Raw genomic sequence first — 16,202 nt, forward strand, 5'->3', positions numbered from 1 at the left:
CGTGGTCTGGGGTCTCCGAACTCAGACCAGTCGGAACATGGGGGTGTCACCCTACTTCATGGTTTACGGCACCGAGGCAGTTCTGCCGTCTGACATAACCTTCAGATCTCCTAGAATTGAAAACTTCGACCAGTCAACAGCCGACAACGCCAGGGAGCTCGAAGTTAACTGCATGGAGGAAAAGCGCCTCAATTCATGTCTCTAAATAGCGAAGTATCTTGCAGCAATGAGAAGGTACCACAACAGGAACGTCAAGGACCGTTCTTTCGTGGTCGGCGATCTGGTACTCAGGAGGAAAACAAGCCAGGAGGGAATGCACAAGCTATCCACCCCCTGAGAAGGACCCTTTGTGGTCGCCGAAGTCACACGACCCACATCCTACAGATTGGCATATCCAGACGGAACACGCGTGCCTAACTCTTGGCACATAGACAAACTACGTCGATTTTATCCTTAAGTTCTAGTATCTCTCGTCTGTAAATCTCTTATGGTTGTCAATAATAAAAGTTTTTCTTTTTGGCTATACTTTGTTTACACGCAGAGCTCGGAAAGTCTTCCGCGACGAAAACTCCTAACGGCTATGAATCAAATACAGTGACACGTCACTCAGATAACTTTACAGCGCTCAAACTAACAGTCATGACAAAAGCAAACTTTATTACAAACTTTACATACAAAGTTTACAATAAGTACCCTGACGGGCGGCCACTAGTCTACTCTTACAGACTACCCTACTAGCCTACTGCTCGGGCTGATCACCCGCCTGGCCTTGCTACCCGGACGAAGGGGTCGGGGCCACCGGCGCCTGGCTGGTCGAGACCGCAGGCGTCGACCGCCCATCTCTGGCAATAGACGCAACCAACAGCTCCCTGGCCGACCTGTCTGAACCCGGCTGGTCAGGGGGAGTGGCCGTTCCGCACAGATTGATGTCGCCGATCACCGTCGACGACAAGTCCAGCAGACCGGCCCAAAGCTCGTCCGCCTCCTGCGGGGCGACCTCCTTGGGATACCCCTTCTCCAGCCTGGACAAGTCGACCAGGGGGTAGTGGGCGCGCACCATGCTGAGGATATGCGCGCCAGCGAACTCCCCGGCGTCCTTCACGAACTGCTGGAGCCAGTCCCACGCCCGTTGCGCCTTTTCAACTGGCGTCAGTCTCGGCGCGCGGGGCTGGCTCTCTAGAAGCTCGGGGCTGATCAAGTCCAGGACCGGGGCTACTCCTTTGCAAATCCTGCAACAATTAATCTTCCAGGAGTCCCGATCCTTGACCAGCTCGTCCAAGTGCTTCTTGGCGTTCACCTTGAGCACTGCAAATCAAGCCAGATGTTAGTCTCAGCATACCGAAAAGAGTGATAAGCGGCAAACAACGGGGGCGGCGCGTATTACCTGACAACTCCCGGTCCCTTTGGCCTAGCTCCTCCCCTGCTCGGCGCCCGGCCTCCAGCACCCCGGCAAGCTCTTGACTGAGCTGCTCTTTCTCCTGCCGAAGGCGGGCGACCTCCTCCTCCAAGTCTACACCAATAATTAACAGGTCAGCAAAGTCAACCACGCGGCTACGTACAGCTGCCTCGGAGTGTAAGACTGACCTGTCCGCTGCCGATACTGGTCGGCTAAGCGTCGGGTAAGCTTGAGATGACGCTCTTCCTGAGCACTCATCTCGGCCACCTTTTCTCCAACTTCGGACCGCAGCCGGTCTACTTCCATGGACAAAGCCTTGTTCTCAGCCACAATGCCCTCCATCTGGTCGAAGCACCGTTTTCGGTACTTCGCCGTCTTCATCGTGCCCTGCAAGCAAGAGTATATGTCGAACACAGGAACACTACACATAGTTGTCGAGCAACACGCAGGACCACTTACCTTAACCTCGTCCACGAGACGCTTAGCCACGCGTTCTACCCTCGCGGCCTCCTCCGTCTCCGCGAGCTCTTCATGTCCAATGAAGTGGTCCCCGCGTTGGCGCCACACGTAGACGTGCTGTCAGCCATCGCGGGGACGACCCTGGACCTCCTCCACGTCATCGTCAGAGGCCTCCTGGGGCTCCTCGTCTGCCGCACGGCCTCCGGGTGCGGTCGAGGGCATCACTGGCCCCTGGTCTAGGCCAGGGGAGCCCATGGGGGGTGAGGCCCCTGCTCGGGGCGGTGTCGGGACCCTCCCTTCTTCGGCTGGAGGCGTCGGGACTCTGCCCTCCTCCTCTGCAACAGTACTCGGGGGAGGGGTCCTTGCTGCCTCCCCATCCCTTGGCGGAGTGCTCGCGGCGGCACTCGCCGGGGCAGATTGTCCCTCGGCGCCTGTGGCAGCGGCCGTCGCCTCAGGCTGGTCTGTGGCCAGCGGCACAGCGTCTTCAGCAACAGCAGCAGGCTCGGACGTCCTCTGCTCTGCGACTTGGTCGGGGTTGACGTCCGACGCCGCGCTAAACAAAAAGCAGCATTTTCAGCAACAGCAAAAAAAAAGAGAAGCGCCAAAATACGTAAGTTGAACACTTACAGGTCTGATCGACGGTGGGTCGCGGTGAACCTCCTCCTAGCCCTGCCGGTCGGCGCCTGTGCCCCCGTTTCTGCGATGTGCGGCGTAGGAGGGTCGCTGGCCACCCGATCAGTGGTGGCCGGCGTATTGTCTGAACGGCTACGAGGCCGTCGGACCAGCGACGGCGCAGCCTCCTCCTCCTCATCGTCGTCGTCGGTGATCCGGACGAGCCGACGGCGCTTTGGCGCCTAGCTGCTCTCTGCCGGCAGCGTCGGCGCAGGTGAAGGATCTGCCGCTAATGGCCTTTTCCCCGCCACTCTTTCCTCGGTGGTCGGGACGGGGCGGGCCTGCTCCTCCTCACTGCTGGTGTACCGAGTACACCGAGCAGCGTCATCCTCCGGCGGGTCCTCTCCCGCGGGATTCTCCATCCCAAGTGCCAGTGATACATACACCGTGCACCTGTCAACGTCTCCGATCTACAACAGTAACAAAGACAAGTCAGCTGCGGGAAAGAACAAAAATCAAGGAGGCACAACCAGAAATTAACATTACCTTAGGGGCTGGTCGCCCCAGCTTGAAAGCTTGCACCCGATCACTACCACGGATGAAGCTCCCGTCAGCAAAGTTGAACAGCTCGCTCAACAACTGCGGCACCTCCGCCTTCTCCAGGATCTCAGGCGTCATCCTGGTCGGGTCTTGGCTTCCAGCATACTCGTACGCTGAGTGCACCCTCTTCTGGCAGGGCATCACCCGACGACAAATGAAGTTGCTGACCACACCCAGCCCGTCCAAGCGCGACCAGTCGATCAGCTTCATGAGGTCCGCTACCTGGCCGGTGAACTCTGGGCGGTCGGTCCAACTGACCCTCTTCTCGGGGATGTACCCCACGTCGCAGAACGTGAAGCTGCCCGGCTCTTCCCTAACGTAGAACCACTTCCTGTACCATTCGGTCAGGTAAGTGTTCCACGGGCAGTTTAGGGAACGGTTCTTCATTCCGTCACGAAGATTGAGGTATACTCCACCTGCAATCTTGGAGCCTCCAACCGCTCCCTTCTTCCTTAAACAAAAAAGATAACGAAAGAGATCGAAGTGCGGCTCTATGCCAACATAGGCCTCGCACATATGGATAAAGGTAGAGATGAGAAGGATTGAGTTCGGGTGCAGATTGCAAATCCCGATCTCATAGTACAAAAGAAGCCCCTGAAGAAAAGGATGAACAGGAACCCCAAAACCCCTTTTGAGGAAATCCTCGAACACTACGATCTCACCGGCGCGGGGGTCGGGGTAGCTCTCCCCCTCCGGCGCCCTCCAGCCGCCGAGCTCCGGGCTGTGCAGTAGCCCCATATCGACGAGGTCACCGAGGGACTTTGCAGTGCTACTGGATTTCTTCCATTCCTTGGCCATCAGCACGACCCTCTTCTTGGAGTCGCTCTTCGCCATTTGAGATGCGGGAGTGGTTTCGAGCTAGGAGTGTGCAGGTGATTGAAGAAGGCAAGAGCGGAAGGCTTGAAGGCAATGGCAGGGTAAGCGATGCGGGGGTAACTGTTGGGATTTTATAAACCATAGCTCCACCCCTCCCACTTCCCGCATTCTTGGGAAGTGGGCGGGCCCAACGGCGGATGCGGCGTTTCGGTTTTCAACAATTATCGGCAGTTAATGCGGCGGCATTTTCGTACAAATTGATGGTTTTTTTTTCTCAAAGCGCGCAACGGGCGGATGCACAGTTACCAGGCACAACTTTTCACGCAACCATCTGACATTATGACAGGAGGTCTCGTCACGTCAATCATTTGTCTGGTAAGATTTTTTTCAAAATAAACAAACAAAAATTGGTAGAGGGTCAGCAATCCATGGACTGCACCGACCACCGAGCACTGTATGCTCAGGGACTGGTTGCCGAGTTTATCAACTCAACAATCCGGGGACTGCACCGACCACCGAGCACTGCAAGCTCGGGGACTGGTCGTCCAGTCTATCAACTTGGAAATTCAGGGACTGCACCGACCACCGAGCACTTGATGCTCGGGGACTGGTCGCCCAGTCTGTTAGCTCGGGAATTCAGGGACTGCACCGACCACCGAGCACTCGATGCCCGGGGACTGGTCGCCCAGTCTGCTAGTTTGGGAATCTGCGGGTTGTACCGATCTTCGAGTGTTGTACACCCGGGGACTGGTTGACTAGCTCGCCAAATTGATAAGTATATACGGTACTAAACGAGTATGAGATGCTCGGGGACTGGATAATTTTAATTTTTTAGACCTTGCTACAAGGTTCATACTTCGCCTTCCAGCAAGCTCGGGGACTACATCGGTACGATGGCGATGGATCTCACATTCAAAGTTACTTTGAGGATTTTTCTTTTGACCCTGGCACCACGTGACTACATCACCTGCTACCAGGCTCGGGGACTAAGTGGGCACACTTCACCTTGCGGTGAATTTGCTTGCCATTTTGGAGGTCTGTACTTTTCAAAAAAGTAAAGTGGGCACACTTCACCAAAAAGGAAATATTTTTTCTCAAGAGCACCATGCATTCTTCAAACAATTGGCTTCTTTGATGATGATGTTGATCGAATATCTTTAGATTTGATCAAAATACTGTTGCGATTATTTGGGCAATTTTTATGATGATTGGAGACATCAAGTTTCATCGGTCGAAGAAGCTCAAGACAGCGTGTTACTTCACAATACATGGTGCTCGGGGACTAGCTGTGGGGGTATAAACCCCTATACCCTTATGGCTAGACTTGGGCCAGGAGGCTTGGCCCACTACGAGACAAGTTCAGGGCTTGATCCGACAGCTTGGAGTTTCGCGCAAGGGAGCAAGACGTGGAGATCAAGCAGGATTCTAGTCGGTTAGAATAGGAATTGATATCGAACCATCTATGGCAATTGTAACCGACTAGGATTAGTTTCTAGATCTGTAACCCTGCCCTCCGGACTATATAAGGAGAGGCAAGGGACCCCCCTAGGACATCATTATTCTCTCAACACAAATCAATACAACCAGATGCAGGACGTAGGTATTACGCCAACTCGGCGGCCGAACCTAGATAAAAAGCTTGTCCATGTCTTGCGTCACCATCGAGTTCGTAGTTTGCGCACCGTCTACCGATAAACTACTACCGTGGGTATACCCCAAGGTAGACTGCCGACTAGCTTTCGTCGACACGCTTGTTTATATTTCTTTTTGGATAAAAATCCCAAATGGGTAACAGATGGTGTTAGCTATGAGGACTACCCGGAGAACTATTAGGCTTGTGCTTCACCAGTCGACCTTCCCTGCGAGAGGGCCAAGAGAGAGTTATCTTAGATTATCATATTTATCTTCCGTTGTTGTACCATACTTTGTGTTGTAATAACTACGTTTGATGTAAACACTGTGATGACGGTATTTAATTTGTGATTTATGTGTGTGATTGATCTCTGGGCACACATAAGTTAATGCATTCAATTTCTTCCTTGAAATTGGGTGTGACAAATTGGTATCAAAGCAGTGTTGACTGTAGGACACAAGCCTAGTTAGAAATTAGCCATCTTGAGGTTTTGGAATTGCCAAAAATATCCTTGATCTATAAACCTTTATATTTTTCTCTATACTATATCCTTTTCCTTGTTATTCGTCTCCACCTTGTTACTAGTTTTAAAGTCTTGTTCTCACTCTCACTCCTTGTTTTGATATGCTTTTAGAACCTTTCCTCATCACTTTGTTACATCATCGAAAGAGGAGCTTAAGGATCTTCACCCTTAGTATGAAGAGAACGATAGTATCGTAAGTTGAGTTAATGATTGAATTGTGCACCTTTAATGCTTAGTCAGTTTGTCATTGCGATTATGCTTGATTTGGATCTTTGTAATGAGTGTCATGATCTTATGGGTTTTCTCCATAATTTCATTTAGTTTATAGGCCAGCATAAGGATTAATGAAATAAGTAGTTGGGTTTTGGTTTTCTCTTGTTATCTTATTCATGTCTTCCCAAAGTATCCTACCTTTATCAGTTTGTTTCTCTATTCTTGGATGACCAAAGATCATGAGAAAATTCTGGATAATAGTAAGATGCAAGATCTTTCTTTGACCACTAGAATCATCCTCGTAGCTGTTACGGTTTCAGAATTACAAAAATCACAAGATGATACGACTGTGCTATTAGGAACCTGGACCAGTTTAGGTTGTGCAATGTTTTAGGTAAACTTAATTGCAGAAGTTGGAAAAGTGTTCTGTAACAAAGTTGTAGACAATTTGGTAAGCTTTTCAATGGTATAAGCTACAACTCTATTGGATTAATAGAACAAGAGCTATACCTGATTTACTGCACTAGTGTTTTCATATCACGAGAAAATTTTAGGATACTTGTTTCTTCTCTTGCACATAAGTTCTTTGGGATGTCAAACAAAGTCAATGCTAGATAACTTGTGTCGAAAACGTTCAAGCTATCCTTTGGTGTCCCCTGCTTTACTCTTCCTAAGGGCGTAGCCATGTTAAAGAAGATGCAAGATGGAGGTCTTATACAATCTAGAGCTGACAAGAAAGTATCAATTAACACCATGGTTGAGCAGGCATTACCAAAAGCAAGTACCATATTCTCTCCCGATTGTAACTTGTTGGATCATCTATAAGGAGCTCATGTATTTACTAGGATTGATCTTCAGCTGAAGCTATCATTAGTTGGGAGTCCAATCTTCAACGCACCCAAGATAAGTGGGTGTTTGATGACATAGGAAGGATATGCTGTACATCTATGTCTAAATCTATGAAGACTTGGAGTATCTCAATGTCACACCAGGCATGACAAGTAAGTCTTGGTTGATGGAAGTTCTCATCTAGGAGATGTTATCTTTAATGGTGGACCAAGAAAGTAAGAAGGCTCAATTGGAAGGTGAACATATAAAGAAAGAGGTTCAATACTGTGGACTAAAAAAAAGAGAAATATGGCCTAGTGATTGGAGTTACTTGAGAATTGTTTAGAGTACCTGTTAAAATCTTAGAATTAGTTGAGCTCAGTTGAGCAAGTAACTTGGAGAAAGGTTACTAGAGGGTGCAAAGTAAAGCGAAAATCTCTATAAGAGGATGGAACTACTCGAGGAAATGAACAAGACACAAAGGTAGAGTGTCCTTATCTCTTTGATCACCGTCTTTCAAATCTCGAGGATGAGATTCATCTTAAGGGGGATAGAATTGTAACACCCTAAAATTTCATTCTTTTAAAATAGTTGAATTTGATTATTGAGTTAATTTGTGAGCACTAAAATATAGGGAAAATAAATAAATTTTGGGAAATTAAAAAATTACTATAAGTTTAGAAACACATTGATGCATTCATGTGGCACATTTATTTATGTGATGTGTGGTTTTGGAAAAAAATTGAATTCAAATTTAAATCGAAAATGAGCTTTGAAAATGTGTTTGAAAAAGAAAAGGCAATCCTATCCCCTCCTTTTTCTGGCCTGCCTGGCCCAACTTCTCTCGGCCCATGCGCCCTTCCCCTTCTCTCATTGTTGGGCTGGCCCAGTCCACAGCCAGGGGCAACTGCCAACCCATCTCCCTACTCCCTCTTTCGCTGACATCACTGGCCCACCCGTCAGCTCCATCTGCTTCCTCCAACAACCTCCCTCTCTCTCAGGAAGCCACAACCACGCGTCCCGCTCCCCACCTTCTCCCCCACGTGCCCCCACGCCTCGCGCTCTTTTGAACATCATTAGTCACAGCCGTGACCCCGCCTCTCATTTTGCCCTCTCCCCGCTCCCTATCCTGCTCCCGCTCTCACTCAAAGCTCTCAGAGAACTGCCACCGGAGCTCAAGATCTGGTGAACTAGATTTACTTCGCTTAGTTGCCTTCGCACCGCCATTGAGTACCCAGGTGAGCTCGCCTCCTTCTCCTCTTCCTACCCATCCCTCTCCCGCATCGAATGGTGCTTCGTAAGTCCATTTTCCCACGAGTTCCGACAAGGCCGGCCATGGCGCCCGCCGTGAACCACCGCATTGGTAGCCGCTCTGGCCGCAAAAATCCTTGGGATGGACTCGCCTCGTCCTCCTCTCTCTGTAGGTGCTCGTGGCTTGGGAAACCATACACAGCTGCCCCCAAACCACTCACTCCAGCGAGCTCCACATCGCCGTTCATGGCGCCGCCATCATCCCTTCCAACACTGGCGGCCGCACCCCTCTTCCCCCTCGTCTCTCTCTCACCTTTTCCCTAATCTCAGCCGTCTATCTTCAATCTGATGGCACCACTCACTTGATACCCCTTCGCAGGTCTATTTGTTAAAGAGACCCCCAACTTTTGGTCAATCACGCCCACAGTCCTCGACCAGAGAGATTTCCAGGATTTTCCTAATTTATTTAAATTCATTTATTCTTTGCAGTAATTACAGTTCTGCCACTGCATTGATTTGCTTTTAAAATCATCGTTTTAGCTCTGATTCGATCCGTTATAGTTGCGTTAGTTTTGTAATTTCATAAGCTTCGTGTTGGTACCATTTTTGTATAGGTTTACCCCTGTTAAATTTCCTAGATAAATATGAGTCCGTAGATTGCTTTCGAAGTCCCGTTTAATGCCTAACTTTCGTGTTGTAAGTCCATTTTCTGTGAATTTCGCGTTGACGTGATCGTAGCAGCACGTAGATGATTTTGGAAAACATTTATTTAAATTTATTTACAGCTGTTGTACTATTCTAACTTTAGGAATTGTTCTCTTGTATGACTGTCTTGGTATGCGTGATGATTGTGATGTGTTGATTGAGCCTAGACAGTGAGGAGCATTTCGGGAGTCCAGAGTTCTTCGGGGACCAGTAGGACCAGTAGGAGTTTGTGAACCTTGGCAAGTGAAGCATGGGCTTACCTTGATGTCCTATTCATCTGAAGCATTTCACACTGCATGTGTATAATATTGCAAACTATAAGGACATCCTAGTTGTTGATGACAAGTACCTTGTTTCCTAGGGGTTTTTATTGCTTATGGCTGTTGACACTTGTTAACTTATAAAATTTATTATCATTTATTCCTCCACCAGAAATGAATATACACTAGAATAGGGTTATCACTGACAATTTCCACGAGTTTTGTATATTCTGTGTTTTCCAGGGATTATTTCAGAAAGTGCTGAAAAGTGGGATTTAAGTGTCAATTAACCACGAAACTTATCCGCGACAGAAGGAGGACACCAGAGGGATCACGAAGACTCCAGAAGACTCTCGGAGTAAGGAGACCAGCAGACACCACTAGGTGGGGCCGACCGGCCCCACCCTGGTGCCGCCTGACCCCCTAGGGTTAGGGTTGGCGCCCCCCCTTCCAGAAGCTTCTTCCACCGCCGCTTAGGAGCCATCTCGACTGCTTGTTAAGTCGGTTTGATCCAACGGCACGCGTTCAACCCACCAGGCTATAAATAGAAGGCAAGACCCCCCTGGAAGAGGTCAGATCAAGAGATGAAGAGCCAAAGCATTAGATAGAGATCCACTAGATCTAGGCTAGCAATCAAGATAGAGATTAGAGAGAGATAGAGTAGAGGAGTAGAGATTCTGGAGGAGTCCTGGCCTGTCGGTGATTCATCGTGGTTGTATTCTTTGGGATTCAGCTCCCTCGCCCAGGACCGCTTTCTGAGGTACGTTTTGTATTTACCCTTGTGATTCAAGTAAGCAACTTATTTGTATTTGTTCTTTGGTTTGCAACTCATATTATATGGAGTACTACGATTTGGGTAGCTCCTAGGTTGGAGTAGTGATTCATAGCGTAGACATAGTGTCTGGGCTATGGTTGCTTGTGAATGTCCCTGATCAGCCGGACAATGGTAGTTCGCGTAAGTGACTTTATAGCTGCGTTGATGAAAGGTCCTTGTTTGGTTTTGGTAATTGAGTGACAACTTAGGTGGACTAATAGTGTTTATGTGAGATACATAGGAGATTAGTCCACAGGCAATGATGTGATGATGAAGGAGCTCATTGCATATGAAACATGACATGGAGTCATGTGACCAAGGTGGAGAAGATTAAGATGAAGCTTGGCTCGATGGACCAGTTGCAAGAGCGAAGGGCAAGTCGGAGGCTTTGAAGCGAGGGACCGCGTGTGACGGTGAAGCTTGAGCAAGACTTGGCACCGATGGACCGAGGCAACAGTGAAAAGCAAGTGAGGTCAAGATCGATGAACCAATACAGTCACGTGATGATATGAAGTGGATCATATCATTTGGTGATTGGTTGGTGCATGTATTGCATCAACATTGGAGGAGATGGAATGGAAAGCGCAAGGCAAAGGTATAACCTAGGACTTTTCCATTTCACCAGTCATAGGTGGGTAGAGAAGTTTATGACCGGATTTAGGATAGATGGCCGTACTATCAAGAGGGGCAAACTTGTTTGCATATCGGTCATCTAGTGCCACTTGAGTGATCTAACTTTGCATACGCGTTAGGATCGAGTGGCGTGGCAAGTTGAGAGGCTAACTCCTTTGGGAAAATGTTTGTGAAAATGCTAACACACATGCACAAGGTGGTGTACACTTGTTGGTGTTAGCACACTTTACAAAGGAGGTGGAGTTCCTAGGGTAGAGAGGGGTTTGGGTTCCTCTCTCCCTCCCACCGAGCTTGCTCAGCGGGATTCGGCGTTTTTGAGAAAATTAAGTGTATATTTTCTTTTGCACCGGTGGGAAATTTGGAGAAGTCGCGGAAGTGACCGGACGCACTTCGTGGAGGCACCGGATGTTGGTCTTTAGCGTTTGGTGTATTGTCGGGTCTGTCCAGAGTGCACCGGATGCACCGGAGTGAGTCCGGTGCTCAGCGTCCGGTGTGCAGGCGTTTTGGTGACCCTCTCTGCGCATGAGTTCGGTGAGCACCGGACGCTCAGGGTGCGTCCGGTGGCTCGCGTCCGGTGACCGTGCGAGTTTGTGGAGCTCTCTGCGCACAGGTCCGGTGTGACGTAGTAGAGCGTCCAGTGGTGCTGTGCAGGGGCGCGTGCGCAGTAGCCATTGGCGGCAACAGTCGAGTTCAAACGGCTAGTGACATGTGGCTGACGCCTAAGCACCGGACACTGAGAATTGAGCGTCCGGAGGCTCCCTATGAGCGTCCGGTGCCCACGTGTTTTGCCCAGTGAAGGGGCAACGGCTAGTTTAGCCCTTGGGGCTATAAATAGAAGTGGTGGCCGGCCTTGGCTATGGCTGAGCACCCTTAGGACTTAGTGTCCATGCTTGGGGAATGCTAGTAAAGCCTCTAACTCACATATGCTTGATAGTGATCATCCGATTGTGTGAGTGAGCGATTCTAGTACGTTGCATTGAGAGATTGCATCGAGTGGCACTAGGTGTTTGTGTTGCAAGCTGATGGTGCATGTTACTCTTGGAGGTTGCCATCTCCTAGACGGCTTGGTGGCTTGTGACTCCGTCGAAGCACGCAAGAAGATTGTGCGGTGCTCCGGAGAAGAGATTGTGAGGGGTACGGTGCTCACCCCGTGTGGATCGCGAAGAGCAACTCTAGTTGAGCGAGACGTGAAGAGCGATAAGTGGTCCGGCCGGGTCAAGTACTAGAGCTTATGGTAAGCACTCCACGTGGGAGAGTGTGACTTGCGGGTCACCACTAGCAAGAGGACCGGCGGCAACCTTGGAGCTTGTCTCAACAGGGACGTAGCATGGTGGCAACCAAGTGAACCTCGGGAGAAAATCATTGTGTCAACATTGTTCTTCTCGTTGGTTTGTAAGTCCCTATCACAAGCTTGTTATTACATTCATATACTTATACTTGTGTAGTTGCTCTTGTATTTAGTTAGCTTGTGTAGCTTGCTAGTTATCTTCTTACTTGTGTAGCTAGAAGTAGTTCCCTTACGTGACTAATTTGGTTTGTGTAACCTTGTTAGTCACATTGCTTAGTTTGTGTAGCTAAGTTGCGCTCTCTAATTTGGCATTAGTTGCCTTGTTATTGAGCTTGCTAGTGAGCTTAGGCTTTGTGCGCTTTGCCTCACTAGTTTGTGTAGGAGCTCCCCCGGTTTGCAAAGTACTAGTTGCATAGGTTTGTGTGACCTTGCTTCTAGATTTGGTTAGGTGAGCTCTTGCTAAGGTAGCACCTTGCTTGCTTGTTTAGGATTTTTTTCAAGGTGCTAGAGAACTTAGATAGAGGGGTGTAGTCTTGGCTAGACCGATAGTTTTAATTCCGCACTTGTTTCGGTTAGCCGGCGTGTTAAAGTTTTAGAAAGGACTATTCACCCCCTCTAGTCTGCCATCTCGACCCTTCAAGTGGTATCAGAGCTAGGTCTCTGATTTGTGGTCTTCACCGACCCGAGAGCATAGCGTCTAGTTGGATAGATGATTGTGAGACACACATTTTTGATGGCACAAACTTTGCACATGGGAAAAATCACATGCTTGATCATTTTCGTGTAAAGGGACCTAAATTTTGGTGGATTGTCACTAATGGTCTCACACACAACTTGGACCATAAGAATCTCACCAAAGCTCAAAAGGTTCTCTTTGAACTTGATTGTGAAGCTTATTGTTATCTAATGAAATCTTTGATCTTTGAGTTGTTTGATAGGATATACTCCAAATGGACCGCATATGAAATGTGGGAGTCTATCAAACACACCTTTGGTGATTCCTCCACATGGGATGATGGCATGTTCAAAAAGGAGGAACCAAAGGTGGAGATACATGAAGATGTTGAGCATGACCACAACAAGGTGGTTGTGGAGGATTGCTCCACCTCATGGTCAAGTGAGGATGAAGATGATGGCTATGAGAGTGATGCTTCTACAAGCTCATCCACTTCATCACATTCCTCCATATCTCTTGGTGACAGCAAGGTATCTATTAGAGGTGTGATTGTTGATTGTGATGATCCAAAATTTGAGCTTGTATGTAGACTCACCAAAGCTTTAAAAAATGAGATGGCTAAAACAAGTAAATTGAAAAATGAAAACTCATTTCTAAAGACCACATGTGAACAACAAAAGAATCTACTTTATGTTACTACTTGTTCACATGAGGAGCTAAAATTGGCTCATGAGGAACTTTGTGTTGCTCATGATAACTTGGTACAAGATCATGCTTTTCTCACTAAAAAGCTTTCCAATAAAGAAACTAAAACTAGTGAGAGCTCATCATTTGGGTCAAATGATCAATCATGTGATATTACTAACCCTTGTGATGTAGGAAAGAAGCATGTATCCACCTCTTGTGATGATTTATTATCTATGCCATGTTCATCACAATCAGATATTTGTTCTACTTCCATGTCTTGTGAGACTAACCTTTTAAAGGAGAACAATAAGCTCAAAAATGAAGTGAAGAATTTGAGCAACAAGTTAGAGAGGTGCTACTACTCAAAAGTCACCTTTTAGCATATGTTGAAGACTCAAAGAAATTATGGTGACAAATGTGGCCTTGGCTTCAAGAAGAAGATGACAAAGGGCGAAAGAGAGCAAGAAAAGAGAATGAAGAAGCTAGTTCAAAAGAAGCTTTCCCACACCATGTGCTATCGGTGCCATGAAGCGGGACACCTTGCAAATGGTTGCCCAAACATTGAGAAGCTCAAGAAGATGAAGGAAGAAGAGAGGCTAAAGCATGTCAAGTGCTTCAAGTGCCGCACTTGGGGTCATCTCACCTCAATGTGCCCAACCAAGAAATTGGTGAAGCATCAAGCGAAGCCTCAACAAAAGCCACAAGTTGAGCAAGAAAAGAAGCCCCGAGCTCAAGTCAAGATCTACCATTAAGATGGTGGTGACATGGGGATGATGAAGAAGAAGACAAGAAGGGGAGGTAGACAATCAAGGTCATCAAAAAACCTCTCCCACATCAAATGCTTTGAGTGCAAGAATGATGGACACTTTGCCTCAAATTGTCCTACCAAGCTTGAGAAGAAGGCTCGAGCAACTCTCAAGAGGTAAGGCAATGAGAAGCAACACATGAGCAAGAAAGAAAAGGCTCAATCAAAGAGAAGTTGCTACTTGTGCCGGGAAAGGGGACACATGGCTTATTCATGTCCCCTAGGTAATAGTTCTAAGCCTATTTCAATTGACAATCATAATATGCTTAGAAAGGATGGTAATGGTACCTCTATGGTTGCTATTGCAAAACATCCCGCTATTCATACTAAGGCATCGCCTAAGTATGTTGCTCCTAACTTGAGAGGACCCAAACTAGTTTGGGTAACATCAAAAAGTGGATGAATGTATTTAGGTACCATCGGCATTGGAGGCTTGATTCAATTGATCCTAAAATTGTTCATCATATGTTTGAGTCAAGTATTGAAGCCTAGTGCACATCCAAACCCAATGCCATGTCAAGATAGTAAAGTCCAAATGTGCTACAACATACAGGTGTCATATTCAAGTTGTGGTATTTTATTGGATTATTTGATGGCTTGCAAATCCATGAGTTGAAGCTTGAAAATTAGATGATCATGAGCTAACAAAGGTATATCTTTGTTGATCACATTCATTTTGATGCATATGAGTTGATCGAATTGGATATGTATGCAATGTTGCTTGCTATAAGATGATTGAATGGATAAAATGATTAGTAATCAAGTTTGGATTGATTTGAGTTGGATAAGTTCATGAGATGACTTTTAGTAAGTGGATTGAATGGATATATGTCTTGTGAAAGTATTCAATCAAGTTGATTTCATGTTTGATTCAAATTGAACAAGCATAGCTCAATTGCTTGAAATCTGTCTAAATATTGAAAATCTGAGCTAGCAGTGATCAACTCTAAGTTTGAGTGATCAAACCTTATTGGAATGACTTGAAATTTGGTACGCATGCTGTAAACTTATCATAGAAGATGCTGTAGAAATTTCATGAGAATTTCATAAGGGATACTTCGGTTTTGGAGTGGATCTTATCAGCTATAGTGCAGCAGATTTCTGCATGTAGCAGTGCTGGAAGAATTGGAATCTGGTAGCAATCTAGAAGTCAAATGAAGCTCAACTTTTTACAGCTGCTAGATGACTTAGTGAATCACTTCTCCACCAAATTTCGTGGTATTTGGATCTGTACATTGTGAGATATGGATATTACTTTAAAGGGTATAGAATCTGCCAAAAAAAGTGACAATTATTGGATTGATCTAGAGTCACTTCAATTGAAAGGTCCTCAAGTTGGAAACATGTTTACAAGTGTTTGAGGAACCTAAGTTTGGTTTTTGAATTGGTCTAGAAGCATGACAAGTAATGAGTAAAAGGTCATTTGATTGTGGAATGTACTTGGTGTACACATTTAGTACTCAAATTGAAGATCAAGATCAAACTCAAGATGAAGATGAAGTTAAGTACTAGTGACTATTGGAGATTATTTAGAAAGAAAAAGGACTTAAACAAGTAGAAAGAAAAGGACTTAAAAAAAGGGGATTTATGGTTACTCATCACATTAAGTCCATCACTTGAATCAATCAATCAAAGCAATTCAAATGAGTATCAAGAATAGTTCTTTGGAGAGAGGTCACTTCTCCCTATGAGATGGGCGTGCCGCCCGAGGAGTGGGTAAACAAAGTGTGGTGCTTGGAAGGCTAACATGGAAGTGGTGATCTAAAGGACATTTGAGATGCTTAGTTGAAGAAATCAAAAGGATTGATCAAGAAAGCAAGCAACAACCCAAAAGAGAGCTAGTCATGATGTTCAAGTGGTATTCTTATTAGTTCTCTCATTCAAGCAATGGTCAAAAGAAGAAGCAAGCCAACCACAACATGAAAGTGCACTTAATCATAAGTGGTTCTAAATTCATATAGGTGAAGATTTGATCTATCAATTGGTATCTATGATTGGTCTTC

This window comes from Sorghum bicolor, chromosome 6 (genome assembly GCF_000003195.3).
Source record: "Sorghum bicolor cultivar BTx623 chromosome 6, Sorghum_bicolor_NCBIv3, whole genome shotgun sequence".
NCBI classification, from domain to species: domain Eukaryota; kingdom Viridiplantae; phylum Streptophyta; class Magnoliopsida; order Poales; family Poaceae; genus Sorghum; species Sorghum bicolor.